Here is a 19,984-nt window from a genome sequence, read left to right on the forward strand (position 1 = left end):
CCATCTACCCGGTGGCTATTTAGTTGCCTCTTACGACAAGTACAGCCAAACTGAGGGCTATTCTTATCCCCAGCCCCCAGGGGTTCTCACTCATATTAATCTATAAAGTACCAAATGTAATAGTTTTTAATTCTAAGGTAAATAAGATGCAAACAGGTGAGATAAACATCTGAGCAAAAAGAAGGTAAGTACTAATATCTATTTATTCAAGTAACTAACTGAGGTTTAAACAAAGGCAGAGCAAGGAATAGTATGGTTACCTTCCTGCCCAGTGTGAAGACTGTAGATGTCATCAAGGCTGGCCTAGTCATGACTTGATTGCCCTTCAACTGGGATGGTTTCTCACTGGGGTAATGAACTCGTGCTTGTAATGAACTGCAAAGTGCACTCCTTATGTTTTCACAACAGGCTGAAATAATACATTTTATTCCAAAAGGGTTTTGAACTTTCATTCCGGGCTCTCTGCAAGAAATGCATTTATCTGTTTGTGGCAAACCCTGGGCCTTATAAAAGCACAAGTTCGTTCATTCAAATGCCATACGCTTAGGGATATGGAAGAGATACAGTCTTTTGCTGGGGTTTGTCTTGAACACCCTTGCAAACATTCATTTAGCCAAACAAACTGCATCTGCCATCAGTCAAAGTGACTCCCACCATGATAAGTGGCCAGGGACCCCAAATCAAGCTGAACTACAGCACCCACACGGTGCTGCAAAGAATTTGTCTCAGTAGTGAAACAGCTTCAACAACCTGGTGACATTTTCCTAAAAGCCCTTCTTCTTCCCAGTAGGTCATTATACAGATTGAGGAGAGTGTTTTCCTAAAGGCCAACCGCATATATTCCCTCATTCAAGGACTTCATGCTGAAGTCCAGTTCTTATTTTGATGAAAGGCAAAAAATAAAACCAACAGGTTGCAGGTAGCTGACGACAGGACACTCTAAATCCATGAAATGGTTGACGTTTCCATGCAGATGTTTATAGACTCGTTGAGAGGACAACACTGCCATTAAAGTTTCGGTCTGCTGTGCAGTGCACATTCTTATCAAAAAGGAAAACTTTTACTGATCCTTGTGGATTAATATCAGTGCTCTTTTATGCCCATTTAAAATTGTTCTGTTTTCATTGAGGAAAAAGTCATTTGTTCATAATGATTAGAGAGTATAAGGGCTAACCTGTTCAGAAAGAAGAGGTTTTGTGTGATTTTCAGGATCAAATATGTATTGTACAGATCTGTCTATATCTATTTTGTACAGATGCAACTAGGTCTTTATACTGGATCATGGACAAGAGAAAGCCTATATGAATACAATCTATGGGTAAATATCTGTCTCTTCTCAAGCATTAGATCATGTAGCTTGAGACATGCCACCATATCTCCATGTATGCTGGTGAGATAACAGCCTCTCCAGTGTAGAAGTCCACCTACTGATAGACATGCCACAAAAAAATGCCATGCTGGAATTACACCAATGACACATGAACACCATTGATACATCAGTGTAGCACCAATAACACATGGATGTTACACTGATGATGAATGAACATTACACCAATGACATACTGACATCACACTGATGTCATGCTGATGTCAGGACACTACACTTGGGTGATGGGCTGTGTTGGGGCTTCCATGAAATCTGAGGGCATTACTGGGAAGGGCTATACCAGTGGTACTGGAAGGGCTCTACTGGCATGGTGGTGCCTATGTGCTTAAAATGATCAACATCATGCCAGCATCCATGCTCCATTGGCACAGCGTCTGAATAGGTTTGGGTCACAGATACTTCAGCGATATTACTGTTATTATTGTGATACTCAACACAGCCTACACAGCTGTGCTGGCTGGTTGTGTTCTGAAATTCAGATCTAGCCAAGATCCTGTGAATCACTCAGAATGCCAAGATATAATGTCAGAGGCCTTGACTTCAAAAGCGGTACAAATACCTTGGAATTTTAGAAATGGATAACATCAAGCATGATCAAGTTAAAAATATACAAGTGAATATTACCAACAAGTTTAAAAGATTTTACCGGCAAAGTTAAATGGGTGGCAGCACAATTAGAACAATTAATATTTGGGCTATCCAAGTTCTACGTTACACTGCTGGCATTATTGACTGGATGCAGGCAAAATTGGAAGCAATTGATTGAAAGACCCAAGAGATCGTGACAATGCATCATTCCTCACATCTTAGAAGACTTGATAGACTGTCCCTACCAAGTAAATTGGGGGGCTGGGGCTTTCCTTGGGGGAAGGGGATGTCCAATGGCCTCCCTGGCCCTGCTACAGCAGCAGCTATAAGCAGGGTGCTTATGGGACTTTTGCCAAGCAGTTGAGGAAGAAAAACAAGTGCTAATCGATTACATCAAGAAAAGCAAAGAAAGAAATTAGTAGAGCTATCTAGAGGTAGCCTCTTGAAAGTGACAGAGAGAAGACTACAGAAAGGCTGAACCTAGAAAACTGGAAAGTAACTTCATGGACAATATTTATAGACAGCAACAACAAGATGATGATGATGTATGCCAGATCGTATCCCCTTTTTCTGCAGCCTTCCCAACCCCCTTTCTCTTCTGAGACTTGCGCCAGTGAAATTGCTAGCATAGTTCTGAGGAGAATCATTGCGGAGAGGAGGCTTACGGAAGGTTAATGGGATTTAAATTCTGAAAGCCTCCCAATCCAGTCCTCCTGCTGGATACAGCTCACTCATTTTCATTCAGCTTCACTAACAGGGGAGAAAGGATAGGACTGGACTCTAAGATCCCAACACTAAGGACTCTGTTGCTGGCGGTACACTCATATTGCTGGTGCTGGGTGTCACAAACATGTCGTAAAGCATATTCATAAGAACATAAGAACGTAAGAAGAGCCCTGCTGGATCAGGCCAAAGGCCCATCTAGTCCAGCTTCCGGTATCTCACAGTGGCCCACCAAATGCCCCAGGGAGCACACAAGACAACAGACACAACCTGGATCCTGGTGCCCTCCCCTGCATCTGGCAATCAGAGGCAGCCTGCCTCTCAAACCAAGAGCTTGCACATTCACAGCACATGGAGAGTAGGGAGTCAACACTGGGCCTCAATGCCAAAGGAGGATGACAAAGAGTCGCTGGCAGTAAGTAGTACCACCAGGCAGTAGTGCGACTTTTCAGGGCAGGGGGAACTGTTCCGGGGTGGAAGGTGGGACCAGTGGAGGCCTCCTCCACTGGATCCTGTCCCCTGTGTTGGATTGCAAAGCCTGACAAGGGACTTCTCTGTACTGGCAAAATAGCTGGTGCAGATGTGAGTAACCCTATTGGGGGCCTGGGGCTTTCCTCGGGGGAAGGGGACATTTGATGGCCTCCCTGGCCCTGCTGCAGCAGCAGCCATTCTGGTGCTGCTTCCCCTAGTGGCACTAGGGTGCTTAGGAATTCGGCCACCTTCCTAATTAGTGGAATTAGTGTTGTCAACCTATCTTCCCATCTGCCCGGAATAAGTACAATGCATAAATTCATTTGCATACAAATAAATGCATGAGGCTGATGAGAGTCATATCCTCTGGCACTGACCCACAACCTCCATGGGTTAACAGTTCATACCTGCACAAACCCTGTCTCAGGTCACAGGTCCAGGGGTTTATGGTTATTCAGGTATACGCACATAGCTCAACTCAAGCCTAAATCTTGAATACACACCAGACTGACCAGTGCCACCCACCATGATGCAAAACAGCTTCTCTAAACATACATGAATAAGAGGCTAAGGCTGCAATCCTATCCTCACTTTCCTGGGAGTAAGCCCCATTGACTATTATGGGACTTCTGAATAGACATGCATAGGATTGGGCTCTAATTCTCCCCATAGGAAAACCAAGGAGTGCCATTTTCAACCAGGTTTTATTCCCTGGACAGCTCTAGTGAAACAGCTTCTAGGAAAACCTTCTACTGGAACTTGGAAGCTACAACTAGCATCCCAGCATCATCAAGGGAACCACAGAGAAAGCACAGGAGTTCGTTCCATTCACTGTACCCACTTCACTTTTCAAACCTTGCAGTTATGCATCGAAATTGTTTTAGAACCACCACCCCCTGCCCTGCTTGCAGTTGTGTTTCAGAGCTTTAATGCCCTTAAGTTTCCTCCTCGAGCAGTATTATATGCTGTATAAGAAAGGCATTTCACTTCCTGATGCCTGGGTTTTCACACTTTGTGTTCAAAATGGGAGCGGGAAGAAGAGTGTTCCTGGTGGTAAATTTATATTTCTGTCAAATTACCACTGGGCATATGGTAGGCACAGATCTGTTACTATAACTGTAAATTATTGTTCTTATTTAAATATAGGCTCTATGATGGGCATAAATATTTTATTATCCCTGTTCAGGGGTGGAAGGAAATCAAATATGTTTATGTATCACCAGATGTTAGGATGTCGCAAAGCCCTTTGGCTCTGCAAGATGTTCGGTGCAATTTTGTTAACAATTACATACTCTCTGCAAATTAAAACAGTGTGTGTTATAGGTATTAATATCCCTTTCTGGATATCTTTCCAGCTGAAGTGCTAAAGCTTTAAGTTTTAATGGGATTAAGCCTTTACATAGATATTAAACCTTCTACTATGCCTCCAGCTGTAAAGAGCTTGGTGATATAAACCATCTCCTATTTTACATTTTAGGAGTGTAAACTGCTTATAGCACATTTATATAATGAAATGTGCACTGGACCCATTAATATGAGATTTTTGTGTGTGTGTGGCATTTTAAAAATATATATATATATCGTAACTTTTTGAGCTGGTTATTAAAATTCACTTTTGATAAGGGGAAAAAAATCTCAGTGGCTGCATCTATTTTCATACAAATTATAAATGAATTTTAAATAGGGAATGATCTTTACAACTTTGTTGAAAATTGAATTGCTTTGGTGTGAGAAAACGTATATTGTGTAGTCAGTATAAATGGTTTTCAACCATGTTATTGGATCACGCTGAGGGATTTTAGAGGCAAATAAGGCAGAGGGAACGTTTCATTCAGATGTTCAAATTAAGCAAATGCTGAGAAAAGCTTTTATGCAGAAAAGTTTCCAAATTTGCTGCAGCGCTTTCAGCAAAATACTTAATGACCAATGCACTTCTTCATTTCATCATGTTGTAAGTGTAGAGAGGTATCTGTTACCCAAAATAATATTAATGAATCACTGGAGAATGACACTTTCTTCATCCTTTTTCTTTCCCTTCTACTTTCCAATGCCTCCTTTCACGTAAATGAAATCACATTAAATTCTATGGAGAAAATATTACATTTGTTCACAAACACTACACCTAGTTCCAACCTTTATAGATTTGCATGGATATATTTTCCTATAGACCTAGGATGACGTCTCTGTAATGCATCTGTTATCTCATGGTTTGTGGAATTGTGCTGGGCACCATGATTAGATAATGGAATGCTAACCACTTTATATATCATAGCAATTCTGAGACAAACTTTTCAACAGATCCAGCAGAGCTGGTCTTATGTTCCTATGACGTCTTGCTGGTCAAAGCTCTGCTTCCTGGGGAAGCAAACCTTTTTGGAAAAAAAAGGCATCTCTAGTTGGATGCAGTCAGTCTAACATCTGAACAAAAGATGTTTTCCAAGTCCCAGGACTTTTGCCACCCAACCAGTGGAGAATACACTAATTGTTCGAGAAATATTAGCAGTGGCATTTCTTTCTGTGAGCTTGACACTGCTCTGGATTTTCTTCACAGCATCCTAATTCTACATCCTTATGTGTTTTTTGGAGATAGGCGCAAGCAAATTGCAACAGACATGCCACTCATGCAAATACCAACAAAATGGTTTGCCAGGTAACAGTTCCCACAGCCGACAAAAGCTTCTTCACTTACTATTTTAATGGTTCAGGAAGCATGGACAATAGAATTCCACATTCAATTCCAAGTCCAAATACATTTGCTGATTAATTTCCTTCCATGCAATAGAAAAATACCTTTATTAACGGGATGCCATTGGATTCACCAACAGGAATTCACCTCTGTGCCTAAGGAGATGCACTTGTATGCGTTGCAGAGATCCATCATTTCTGTCTCTGGACCACATATATTTCTAAATACCATAACAAAGTTAGCAAAAATGAGGCGTAACATTTGGGGAGGGGAAAGAGGGACTCTTGACCCTTCCCACCATGTTTTGGGCATCATGTGATTCTTCTTCAGAAGCCCATATATCTCTAGCTATTACAAGATATTAGAAAGTAACTTGACACTGCTCTTCGTGTACACGGTTTTGTTTGCAATATAATTTCGGCTATAGCAAACAGCAAAAATGTTTAACTTTGCTGTGAATCCTCCTTGAAAACTTTCTCACTGTACCCTGAAAGCTGAAATGGCACCCCTGCTTACAGTATTCATACATAATGGTCTGAACAGAAGTAAATATCTTCAGACTTCACATTCTCATTATCCTAGATTGGACCCTTATTTCCAAAGGCTTTTTTTTCTCCAGTGCTAATGAGACACTAATTAGTATCTGATTGGCATCTCTACTGGTTGCCTCCCCACGCCCCCGCCCCCGCTCTCGCTCTCAATGGATTGACAGCATTCCTAATGCGGAAGTTGTGTTGTTTGTTTTTACTTTTTCTTAAAATAATTCTGCCCTGGGTGATACATTCTAAGACAGATGCCACAACCAAGCCAGTCATATTTTCCAAAAGAGATGGAAACCACCCCTTCACTCCCCACCCTAACCCCTTTAAACCCTGGAATGGAAAATTTTTGCTGACCTGTCGTAGACGAGACTTTGGGAAGCACTGATTTAAGTCATGTGCTCAGGTGTATTACAGCCCAATCTTATGCATATTTACTCAGAAGTAAGTCCCATCAGTTTCAATGGGGCTTACTCCCAGGAAAGTGTGGATTGGGCTGTCATTCATTGCATCTATATCATACCTTTATGCAACAGAACTCAAGTCAACATACACGGGACTCTCAAGTAGCCTCCGATGCAGGCACTGACCTGATCCTGTTATGCTTAACTTTGGCAGAGTTGCTGCAATATTTGCCATCTGGTTACATATGCACTCACCAGTGGCATCATTAGGGGGCTGCGGGGGGTTCAGGCCGCACCGGGTGACGTGCACAGAAGGGATGACACCACTATTCGCCCACATTTTGGAAATCTTGGTATTTTCGAATAATACTATGTTATATATCAGTCAATGGGGGCAATCCTAACCAGTATAGGTGGCCCGGGAGGGTCACAAACATGCCGTAAACCACGTTTGTGCCTCCTTAGGTGGGAGTTGCATTGGCTCATTCAGATGCGCTGACACACGGACGGAGGCAGAAGCCGACATAAGCAGCAAAGGTAGGCGTAGGGGGCATGGGGAGGGGGCAGGAGGGGGCATTACTGGGCGGGGAGAGGGAAGACCCAGGGCGGGCATGCGGGGAGCCAGGGGCGGGGCTGAGACCAAGCCGTTATGCCGGATCCCAACCCCCGTCCCTGGGGCGAGCAGAGTGACTTCAAGCTGCTCCACTCTCCTCAGACTTGCGCCACCTCCAGAGGTGGTGCAGGTCTGAGGAGATCTATGGGGCACACAGCCCTTACCCACGGGTAAGGGGGAGAGCTTCCCCTTGCCCATGGCTGAGCTGCTGCTCACTGCAATCCCACGTTGGATGCAGCCCAAGCCTCCTGCCTTGCCTGCTCCAGCACGGGTTAGGATTGCGCCCAATGTGTAATTTCATGCAGAATGCAATGAAACAAACCACATTGAAATATCTCTATTCTATCAAAAGATATAGCAAAAAAAAGTCAATGGGGCAGGGTGATGGTACATCACCATGCCCTCCGCCTGGGGCATTGCCCCTCCCACTGAATGGGAGAAGGTCCATCATAGGGGTGACACACTGGTCGCCCGTACCGGGTGACCCTAGTGACACCACCAGTGTTCACTCAAGCTGCTCACTAGTGAGAATGCACTTTGTCTATACTTAGAGATACTCCCCTCTTTTTTATATTATAGAGCCTGAGACTCTGCATGGAAACAGGCTCTAGAGGTCAGCAATGGAGAGCAGCAGTATTGATGTTGGCAAAACTGAATTCCCTGGTTTGGAATGTAAAGTTGCCTGGCTTATAATCCTCAGGTGCAAAACTCTGTTTTTGTTTTTTTTTAATTCTTCCCTCCCCCCATTGATCTTTTACATGTCAGAGACTGAAATTTTGCATAAGCACAGAGACTTTTAACTTAAGTCTCTTGTTGGTCCCAGAATTGGGACCAGGCATTGTTAGGAATTAACATCTGAGCTGAGCAACTGCTTTCTGTATTGATTATTTGCAGATTAGGTATACAGGTTTATACAGCCTATTTATCCACAATTTTTTATGTGCAGATTTGTCTCAATGCAAATGGGGTGGGGAATAGGAAGTCACACACACCTTTGCCTCCTCTGCCCTGCGCTGGCCTCTTGCTCCATTTCCAGGCAGTCCAAAACACTGCAAAAAGGCTCTGCCTCTCCCAGAAAGGGAAATATCCCTGGAGCCCTGGAAGAGGTTCCCCTTGCAAAGGAACAGTAACACTCCTGGAGCCCCTGAGCCAGCAAAGAGGCTAAAGAGGGGAAGGGGGGGTTGAAAATCTCTGTAGCCAGAACACAGCAGCAAGGTGGAGCTCGCTTGCTCTCGCTCACTCTCTCTCACACACACACAGGGGCAGGTGTGGTAGCAACAGAGGGGATTGCTTTAAAAAACCCAGGGAGTGTTTGCCAAATTCCCACCCCCCCATTGAGATGATGCAGGCAATCACCGACACAAGCATTCCCCCCCCCCCAAGCCTTCCCACCAAGCAAAGTATGAGATTTAGCCTACAATTCTCTCCACACCTTCCTGGGAGTAAGCCCCATTGACTACAATAGGGCTTACTTCTGAGTAGAAATGCATAGGGCTGGACTCTTAAAAGATCCACATCCCATGTGAAAGAAGCCGGGCAGCTGGCAACGGGGAAGGCTGAGCATGGAGTGGAGGGGATTGAGAACAGCTGCCTTAGTTTCCTTCCATCCAGAAGTGTCAGGCTGCAGTGTATTTGTGTAACTCTATGGAATTTAGCACGAGTTTTTTGTTAATCATGCCGAGTCACGGAACGGAACTAACATGGATAAATAGGCTCCACCTGTAATATCTTGGGAATGTCTCTGCAGTCTCCCAGAAAATGGATGAAGGTTGCTCAGGAACACAGATCCACAGTGCATGGTCTTACCAGAAGACACATGTAATATAGTACAGATAATGCTCGTTGCACTGTGAACATACTGTGAATTATACTGACCCTGTCTCTGGCTGATCTTCTCCTCTTCTTCCAGCTACCCGGTGCCAAAACAGGAGGAGGTTTTGTGACTTGCTACTGGGTACCTGAAAGAGGAGGACATTGTGTGACTTTCATCTTTGGCACTTAGCCATGTGGCTGTTGTTTTCCCATTGGAGGAGGAAGTGGTGCCACGAGCAACAAGGCAGTGAAGTGAGCCGGCAAGGGAAAGATTAACATTTCAGCATTCATTTCACTGGTGTACTAGAGACAGCCATGCCTCTCAACGGAGCTCCCAGAATGTTCAGAGCACTGTCAACCTTTGGATATTATGTGGGCCTTCAGCCTGAGGGTGAAGCTAGACAGCATAGAAAAAGACTTACTCCAGAGTGATGGTTGGTGAGGCCCTCTGTCAGGTGTAAACACCAGTGGCCACTAGTGGTGATGGAGAGGAGAAGGGAATTGCCAGCATTGTCTTAGTCCCTGAGCAGCGACTGCAGAGGCAGCAGGTGTTGCAGCCAGCACTGTAGAAGTGCAGGATTCTGCTGGATCATAGTTCACTCTAAGTAAGAGCTGAAATCCTCCTCCTTTGATTGTAACATGGATGCCACCACCGGATTTACCAGAGGAAGCTACGTCACTAGACACTATTGCTCAGCGCCTTCATCTGTGCTGTGTGCCCAGTTGCCTGAGTGAACTGACAAGTTTACTAGCCAAAGCATTGGATGCCCCGCCTGTCTTCTCATTCTTGTTACTGCTGGTGCCTCCTCCTTCTCCTCCATCAGCTGGAGAAAGTTCTCAAACTGCCCTGCAGCTACATGCCTGAAAGGACAGCATCCTCTCATCTGTGGTGTCTAGCCACTGGGCTCTTTTTTAGTGCTCCCCACCAGAAAAGGGGAAGGAGAAGGAGGAAGAGGCAGAACTAGTAGTAACAGATTTGAAAGATGGATGGTCTGTTATGTTTACTGTTCATTATGAGACCAAACTAGGAGTACTCTGAATGCTCTGGGATGCCCTCTTACATGTTTCTTCATCCTTCTGAAGTCACCAGGATTAAAATATCTAAAATCCAAGGGTACCATGACTTGCTGCTGATCCACAGTTATGATCCAAACCCCCCTCAAAAAAACCTGACCGCTCCTTTTGTCATTTTGCTTTTGAAACTGCTACCCCCCCATGGATAAGATATGCACATACAAATGAAGAATTTTTCTCTCACCTAGATGTCTAACTAGGTGGCTACAAATTGAGGGATATTCACGCTATATTGTTAATTATATAACAATTAATTTACATGGGTAATTTGATGATTAATTACAGAGACTCATAAATATTTAAATTTTAGGTATTAAAGTGATGGAAATAGACTATCTGCTACTCAGTGATTCTAATCAGCTACAGGATGTGTCCCGTCCCCCCCAGGAGAGGATGACTGCCATCTGAATAAAACAACAACATTTATAGCTGAGACAAGCAGAGCAAATTAGAAAATTCATTGCAATGCTATAAAGGAGAAGATGACAATTGGGATTATATCGTGTGAAAATTCTTTTGCAGAACCCAGTTTGGCTTTTTTGAGGGATTAATGTGTTTGGGGGGATCATTTTTTGGTAATATAGTCAGAATCTTTTGTATCATGTACGTATATAAACTCTACATGTCACCTCGAGGCTCACTGTGCATTACTGAAAGGCATGCATCTTCATTCACACACACACACACACACACACACAGAGAGAGAGAGAGAGAGAGAGAGAGAGAGAGAGAGAGAGAGAGAGAGAGAGAGAGATTGGCATTCTATTTTTCCTTCAGTTGGACCCCACTTTTACCTTCTCGCTTGTGCAGCAGCGCTGAAAAAGCGCGTGCTGTATCCAGCAGGGGGAAGATTGGGAAGCATCAAAGGAGATTTACCCCTCCATAAGCCTCCTGCTCCACAATGGGTCTCCTCAGACCTGCACCAGTTCAGTAGCTGGAGCCAGTTTGAGGGGAGAAAGAGGGTGGTTAGGCTGTGAAAAATAGGATCTAGTGTCATCACTGCTGATTCCACCCCCTCCCTGTCCCATTTCACTCCCTCCCTGCTCCCCCATTGCTGCCTTACTTGCTCCAGCAGGTCTAGGCAGGTCCAGTGACGGACGGGGAGCTCTGCCACCTCTTGTGGCAGCACTTCCAAAACGGCCATTGTGCACTCCATCTGCAGCCATTTTACAACAGCAGAACTCAGATCCACTGTCATAAATGGCTGCACATCCCAATCCTGGATAGGTTTCAAGGATGAGTAGTAGGCCCTTGGCAGCTGTCCAAGGATGCCAATGCTAAGCTTCCAATTTTCAATTTCAATTTATTTGCTTAAAACCATAGGTTGTCGCAATACATTAAAAGAAATATATATATATATATGGAGTTTTGCACGAAACTTTTTTGCAGCTTTAGCAAACTTTGCTACTTGATAAGTGATAGTAACATCTGTACCCGCAAGCAAACTGCATAGCTGAACAGGCAAGGGTCTGTCATGCAGTAGTCTAAGTATACCAGCAAGGAATTGATTCCTAGGATGTTCATACAAGGGACAACTAAATAAATAGTGAAAGATATCATCAATAACCCCTAGTCCACATAGACAAACTCTTTGATAAAAGGTGGTAATGCTAAGCTTAATAAACGATAAATATTGTTTATTAAGCTTGGCATTGGCATCCTAATAATAATTTAATAATAATCCTTAAATAATTTATTTAAAATAGTTGTCTTCCACCTTTTCTCTGTTTGGACATAAGGCAGCTTACAATGGAATTAAAATACTATTAAACTAAAAAATTTTAAGAAATATATTAGCAGATAACAGCCAAAAATTAATAATAATAATCCACAAAATCAATAAGAAGTATTATATACTGTAGTTTATGTTGATTGGTCTAAAAATCTCATCCAAAAATCCAAAAGATATTTGCAAATCATTAACTACATACATTCATTATGTACTTTTAGAACGCATTTCATGGGCAGAGCAGAACACTGGAAAGCACACTGATTTAAAGTGGAGTGTTAAAGCACCTGCAGAAATCAGTCTCTTTCAGATCAAGGGCACTTGTGCTTAACTTTTTATAGCATGGGGGCAAAATCATGCTTATTAATTTGTTTAATAGGACAAACAGAAATTCTCAGTAACATTTTATACTGAAACTTCCCAAGAAGCAAGCCCTTATCAAATTACTTATAAAATGAGCAGTTCAATCCTATCCCATATTGCAACAGGCAGGCAGGCAGGGCTGTGGCAAGGGGAATCACTTTGGGAATGAATGAAGGGAAATCACACGGCAGCAGCCTGAATGGGGCTACTTGGATCTGCGCCACCTAAAGAGATGGTGCAGATCTGAGTGGCCCAGTGCTAGGCTGGGCCACCTAGGAGGGGAGTTAGGATCCAGCCTAACTGCACCATTCCCTCCCATGGGCCTGCCTTTCACCTGCCCTCCCCTGCCCAGAAACACCCCTATTCTGCCTGCCCTCCCCAAACCCCCCACGCCAGCTGAGGCAGGCCAGTGCAACTTACCTGACTGCCAGCATAGCAGGACCCAATTCGGCCTCTGTGTGCCAGCGTTACAGCACTATTGCAACATTCGGAGGCCAGCACAAGTTACTTGCTCCGGCCTAGGGTGCAGTTTGATTTGTGCCCTAAGCGGCACTTCTAAACATACTTACTCAAGAGTAAATTCCACTGGATTTAACAGTGCTTACTTCTGAGAAGACATGCCTAGAATTACGCTGTAAAACTAATCCAAAGTCTTCCCAGCACCACAGAGAAGACTGACCAATCACATAAGCGGCAGATACAGAAACAAATTCCCCCCAGTATAAGATGTATGTTGTATATATAGTAATGCATCTTTAATCTAGGACCACCTTGAAATATAGTGCCAAAAAATATGTGTTTTGCACATTTCACTCCTTGACCGCCTTTTCTTCCCTGATTTTGCTCAGTAATAACTGTAAATCCCAACTTCCAGTATCGATCTTTTCTCCCTTACGCTGACTCTAAAGCGATACATTTGCCCTCGCAAGCTGCTGATGTAAGAAGTGGAAGATTAAGATAAACCCAGAGGTTAGGCTGAGATAGATGAAATCATATGGAAGAATAAGTTTTGAAAGTTTTTCGGTTTGTGTCTGCATTTGCTGCTGAAGAGTTTTGTATGAAGTATGCAGCCGTCAATGTTTGTTTATTTATTTATTTATTTATTTATTTATTTGAAGAAATATTTTTCCCCACACTCAAGGGTAATCAGAGTGGCTTACAGAATAAAAACAGATACCAATTAAATTAAAACAATATCAAAAACATTTAAAAATAATGATAGTGATTAAAATACTAAAATCAAACACTTTAGGATCACACAAAACTATTAAAATTACATATGATAAAAGCTCCAACCCATAATATTACTCAAAAGCCTTCCTAAATAAAAAGGCCCCACCGAAAGTTCTCCAAAGAGGGGGCTATTCCTAAATCCAGGGGGAGGGAATTCCACAAATGAGGAGTCACCACTGAGAAGGCCCTACTTTTGAGTCACCATCCCCCTCACCTCTGCTGGTGGTGGCACAGTCAGAAGGGTCTCCTCCAATGACCTGAGAGTATGAGTAGGATTATATGGAAGGAGGCGGTCCCTCAAATACCTTGGTCCTGAACCATCAAGGCCTTAAAAGTCAAAACTAGCACATTGAATTGAGCGAGAAAGCAAACCAGCAGCCAGTGCAGCTGCCAAAGCAGCAGCCCAACTGACAGCCCAATCCTATCCACACTTTCCTGAGAGTAAGCCCCATTGCCTCTAATGGGACTTACTTCTGAGTAGGCATGCATGGGCTTGGGCTGTGAGTCAAACCAAAGAGCCCCAGCAACAACAAAGGCAGCCACATTCTGCACTAGTTGCAGTTTTCAGACCATCTTCAAAGGAAGACCCACATATAGTGTGCTGCAGTAATCTAGTCTAGATCTCACTAGGACATGGGTCACTGTGGCCAGATCTGAGTGACTCAAGTATGGTTGCAGCTGGCGAATCAGTCGAAACTGAACAAAGGCTCCCCGAGCCACAGCCGCCACCTGAGAATCCAGGAGCAGCTGCGTATCCAGGAGCACCCCTAAGTTGCGGATCTGCTCCTTCAGCGGGAGTGCAGCCCCATTCAGAGCAGGATAGTAGTCCAATACCCAAGTAGTGGACTCACCTCTGTTAATATCCTCTGAGTCGTGGACTCACCTCCACCAATAATCCTTTCTGTGTGTCCCTTACACCTCTTTCTTTCTTTCTTTCTTTCTTTCTTTCTTTCTTTCTTTCTTTCTTTCTTTCTTTCTTTCTTTCTTTCTTTCTTTCTTTCTTTCTTTCTTTCTTTCTCATGTTTTCTTCTCTTTTGTTCTTCTTTGGTCTTAATGTTCATCGACACCTTATAGTCCAGTCTTGTTCTTGTTTGGTCTTAATGTTCATTGACACCTTACAGCCCAGTCTTAACCTGTGCTGGCGCAGCTAGGCCAAGTGGCCTATGCTGTATCCAGCACAAGTTAGGAGTATGATGGAGGTCTCCTTGGGGTAAGGGGAGACTTTTTTTCCTGTGTCAAGCTCCAACCTTCTCAATTGGGGCTACTTGGATCTATGCTAGCTTTATATGGCACGTCCAAGAAGCCCCAAGTAAGACCTCCAGGCCTGGGAGAGAGAATAGGGCACAGCAGAGGCCTCCTCCACCAATCTCTGGGTCTGATACACCCTCTGTGCCACCCTTCCCCTGACCAGAAACGCCCCTTCCCCATCTTTGTTCCACCCTCCCCTGCACCACTCAGCAGAGTACTCACCTCTTCCAGTAGCCAAAGATCCAGATATAGTGCCAACAAGCAGTGCAGGCCTTCCCACCGGCACTGTCACAGCAGTCTTCGCCAGCGTGCTTTATAGCACATTTGTGATAGCTTGTCAGTACAGCAGCAGCGCAAATTGAGTTTGAGTTTTAGCTGTGCCAAATAATGTGTGGCTATCAACTCTGGCTGGGATACAAAGCTCAGATACAAATACAAGAGATTTGTACTAACCCAACAGATTTTTTTTAAGAAGTACTTTTTCATACACTGCCACAACATGTTTCAAGATACAAGGGCATCGACTGTTCAAAAACCAAGCCTCTAGTCCCTTCGAATTGACAGGACTAGTTTTGTGGAGGGGGGGGGGGGAATCATGGTCTGCATTCCTACGCACTCTTTTTTGGGAGTAAGCACAATTGAACTTAGGGACTTACTTCCAAGTAAACCTGCATAGAATTGCACTGATACAGGCCAATCCTATCCCCTGTTTGTGATAAATGTCCTGTTGTAAAAGGTCCTGTATCAGTGTGTGAAAAGGAGTAGCAGTGTGTGTGAAAAGCTATGGAGCTATGTTGCTGTGGACTGTTGGTGGGGTGCAGATAAGTTGGTGGTGGGGAGTGTTTTATGGGTAGGGGTGGGAAAAGCATGGGGAGTTTCAGGGCAAATGGGGGGGAGAACAGGGGCGGGAAGCAAGCTGGAAGCAAATGTATCAGATCCTATTACACACTTTTTTTTTTTTTTGCCCAATGGGGCCTTACATAGAGATAAGGGAAAAATGTTTTCCCTTATGCCTTATAGCAGGGGTGCTCACACTTTTTTGGCTCGAGAGCTACTTTGAAACCCAGCGAGGCCCGGAGATCTACCAGAGTTTTTTTTACAATGTTCGCGCCATCATAACATATAACATTTATGTGTACAATGTCTGTTGGTGTACCTTGAGCCCCACTGAGTATAACAGGACTTACACCTGAGTAGACATGCCTAGGATTAGGCTGTGAGGCTGCAATCCTAGCCACACTTACCTGGGAGTAAGCCCCATTGAGTACAATGGGCCTTACTCCCGGCGTTTCCTCCTAGAGGCACCTGAAGGGGGGGTCGGCACTCCGCGATCTACTCATTTTGCCTCGCGATCTACCGGTAGATCGCGATCCACCTGTTGAGCACCCCTGCCTTATAGGTTTCCTGATCACACCTTCCCCAACACATTGTTAGCTCTTTGCTCAGACATAGCCAGAGCTATGAAAACAATTGGTTCAAGGCAAGTTGCAAGCAGCTGAGTTAGCTGAATTGCACTACACCTGTGCTTGTCGCACCCTAATTAACTGGGCAGACTCTGATTGGGTGCTCAGCCCACTTAAGCCTCACTAGGCAGCTCCACCGGTGCAGTGGGTGAACTGTGAAACTGCTGCTGGAGACTTTGTCTGTGTATGACTGTAGAATACTGTTTATGACCTTGGACTGACTGTGGACTAAAACAAGGTATCATTGGACTGCTGAATTATATGTGTATGACCTGGACTGCTTTGACTCTTCTATGTATGACTCCTTGCTCAAAATACACCAGCTAATTCAAAGACTCTGCTGTGTCTGCAAGTTTGTGTGCACCCTGCTTGAAACAGGACAGACCCAGGTTGCTATCTAACACACATCTTGGTGCACCATGGCGCAACACATCCCACATCATGCAACATGGTGAGGAAAAGGATTGGGCAGTTAGCCTCTGCAGGATTTCCCACATTTTTTTATTTTTTTTGGGGGGGGGGGGACGGGAAGAAAAAACAATAACTGCATGACTCATCCCTCATGTAAGGTATTGATATATGTGTGAATTCCTTATGGCTTTAGCTTGGTAAGGATAATAATGTGTAAAGAACAGTTGTATATAATATTAAAATATTGGTTTTTTTAAATCAAGAGGTAACTCTTTAGAAAACGAAAACAAAATGTACTTACATTATATAACTTAAAGTAGGCTTAAGAGGGACATGCATGTTTGCATTTTAAAAGACTCCCTTTTTATTGTGCTGAAGGAAAATATTAATATATGAGAAGATTATGCTCAGTTGAATGAATGTTAATGAAGAATAATAGCCTATTGATACCAAAGAGCTCAGTGAGGGATTAGCTGATTGTATTGTCTCAGAAACCTGAAACTTCTGAAAACTTCATTGCCCATTATTCTCACTCCAAACAAAAAATTGCTATCGTTTTAGAAGCAGCCAATAAAGGCAATATAAAAACAAATATCCTTGGAATTGCTAGGGCCAGATGCTTTTGCTTGGAAGAACAAATGTGTCCTGGAATAGCACTGCCAGATGCAGTATTCAGAACTCAAACAAACAAAAGAGAACATCCAACCAAAAATAGCAACCAAAGCATTGGTGGTTCACTGAATCAAGGGGATAGGGGGTTTTCCGCCTCCGGCTTTCTGCCAGAGCACTGTTGCAAACATGCCATAAGGCATGTCTGCGAGGATTACTACTGGGCCAGTGCTCGTGCTAGCCCAGTGCTGGGCTAGCGTTGGGCAGGCACCCATCCCCCGCTGCTCAATGGTCTCACGGACCACTGAGTTGCAGCACAGTAAGCGGGGGCAGGGAGGAGGCATTATGGGGAGGGGTGAGGCAGGCAGAGAGAGGGCGGGGAGGAGGTGTGGCAGGAGGTGGGGAAAGGGCAGGTGGGAGGTGTGCCGGGAGAGGAAGGGAGGCGGGTCCGGTGGAGCTCCACTCCACCAGATCCTGTCTGTTCATGTAGAGCTCGATGCCCTACATGAACGCATTTACCTTACTGTCGACCAAAAGATAAACTGAGTAGCCCCATTGCAGGGCCACTTCCCTTACCTGGGAGAAAGGGATGAAAGTCCCTTTCTCCCGAGGTACCGCCCGCGGCAGCCCGAGGCGCACAGGATCCGGTAGCAGCCATTTTTGGTGCCGCCGAAGCTGGGCGCCCTGGGCAGCTCAGGATTGGGCTGCCTATCTGTAAGAAAATTGCCTATCTGGAGTAAGTAATGTCTCCTTGCCCGATGCTTGTAATCCTGATCTTCACAATTACTCCCCTTTCTTCCCCTATTTTTCCAAGGGTTACGTTAGATGTATCTGGACTATACACTGGAATCCATGAACATAGATCCTAATTCACTGTGATGTTCAATACATGGAGATCCAGCCAGAGGCTTCACTACAGTTTGTGTCACCCAATGCGAGAGTTCATTGCATCAAACCCATGATGGACCTCCTCCCATACCAGAACATACAGAATGAATTACAATATCATATGCACAACCTAAATGCAGTGGCATCACTAGGGTTAGTGTAGCTCCCCCCAAAGACTGGCTTTATTTATTTATTTATTTATTTATTTATTTATTTATGTAAATATAGAACTGTACAGGTCACACAACAAATCAGTAACTAGTGACCAATTCGATGACATTTATGCAACTGAATACGAGTTCTAGTATTAGCTCTGACACATGGAAATGACAGCTCACTCCTCCAAACACCTTCATGGTTTCCTCCTGTGTCAGAATAACACCTCATTGGGTCTCATTGGTCAGTTTTGCATTAAGAAAATCCACTTTTTGTTACATAAGGCAGTTGTGTTTTTCGTTTCTGGTTATTTGCCCATAAGGTTTGATAGAATACAGATATTTCAATGCGGTTTGTTTCATTGCATTCTGAGTTAAATCACACATTGAATTGTATATAGCATGATGGTATTACGTGAAAATACAGAGAATTTCCCAGTTTTGGCCAGTAATGGTATCACACACACCCCCAAATGTGTCACCCGGTACAGTCCCATCCCCTCACACCCTCTAGCGATGCCACTGGATCATCCAGCATGCCTGGTAGGTGGGGTAGATGAACAGTTTCATTCTTCCAACATACAGGTGATACTAATAAGCTGTCTTCAGTAGACCCCTCCCCTACCTGGGTGGGCTTTGCCAGAGCCACTCTGTCACCATCAAGTAAGGAATACATGCATGACCAAGCCGGCTGGAAAAAATGACCTTACCTTAGTAACAATCTGTGGTAGGTGAAAAAATTTGTAGCAGTGGCACCAAAGTGGCACCAAAGTGCCAAAGGTGCACTGCACATGTAGCCATATGGCCATTTATGATAGCAGAGCTTCTGTTCTGCTTTTGTAATTCTGAGTTTGGAATGGGCCATAAGTTGTATGTATAGTGCTGGAGTCTGCAGGTTTCTTCTGTATTCACAGCACAAGGTGCACTTATTGCTACCAGGCACTGAGGTAAACAGGAAAGCCTGTACTGATGTGCACTTCCATGTGCCCATGAATGACACTGGCCAACTGATTTCACACAGGTTTTATGAGCAGCAACTGTTACCCTGCATATGCCCGATTTCATCTGATCTTAGAAGCTAAGCAGGGTCAGGCCTGGTTAGTACTTGGATGGGAGACCGCCTGGGAATATCGGGTGCTGTAGGCTTATGCCATAGTCTTTCGAGACTGAAGGTTGCCAACCATTTGGTTTTTATATTAGGTGAAGCAAAAGCTGAAGAAGAAGGTTGCCTGGAGCAGAGACTGCATTATTCAAAATTATGATGTTTTTTTCCATCAAACTTCTCTCTTCTAGAAGGAAAAAAAAAACGCAAGACAAATACATTTCCGTTATACTAACGTTTCACATCTGCTGTGTGCTTTGGAGGTTTCATCCTCGCTCAAGCTGGATTTTAAAAGCCAAAACCTGATTGAGATAATAATAATTAAACATGCTGATATTATTTGCTGAACACCACTAGCAGTTGGTACCCTGGCCATCCATGAATTCTAGTGTTACGACAATGACCAGTTACCAAGAGCCAAGGCTGTCACACAAAGAGCCTTGGAAATGGCCAATATGTGATTTGTATTTGCTTTTTTTTTTTTCT

The sequence above is a fragment of the Tiliqua scincoides genome, chromosome 6, assembly GCF_035046505.1.
Source record: "Tiliqua scincoides isolate rTilSci1 chromosome 6, rTilSci1.hap2, whole genome shotgun sequence".
Lineage (NCBI taxonomy): Eukaryota > Metazoa > Chordata > Lepidosauria > Squamata > Scincidae > Tiliqua > Tiliqua scincoides.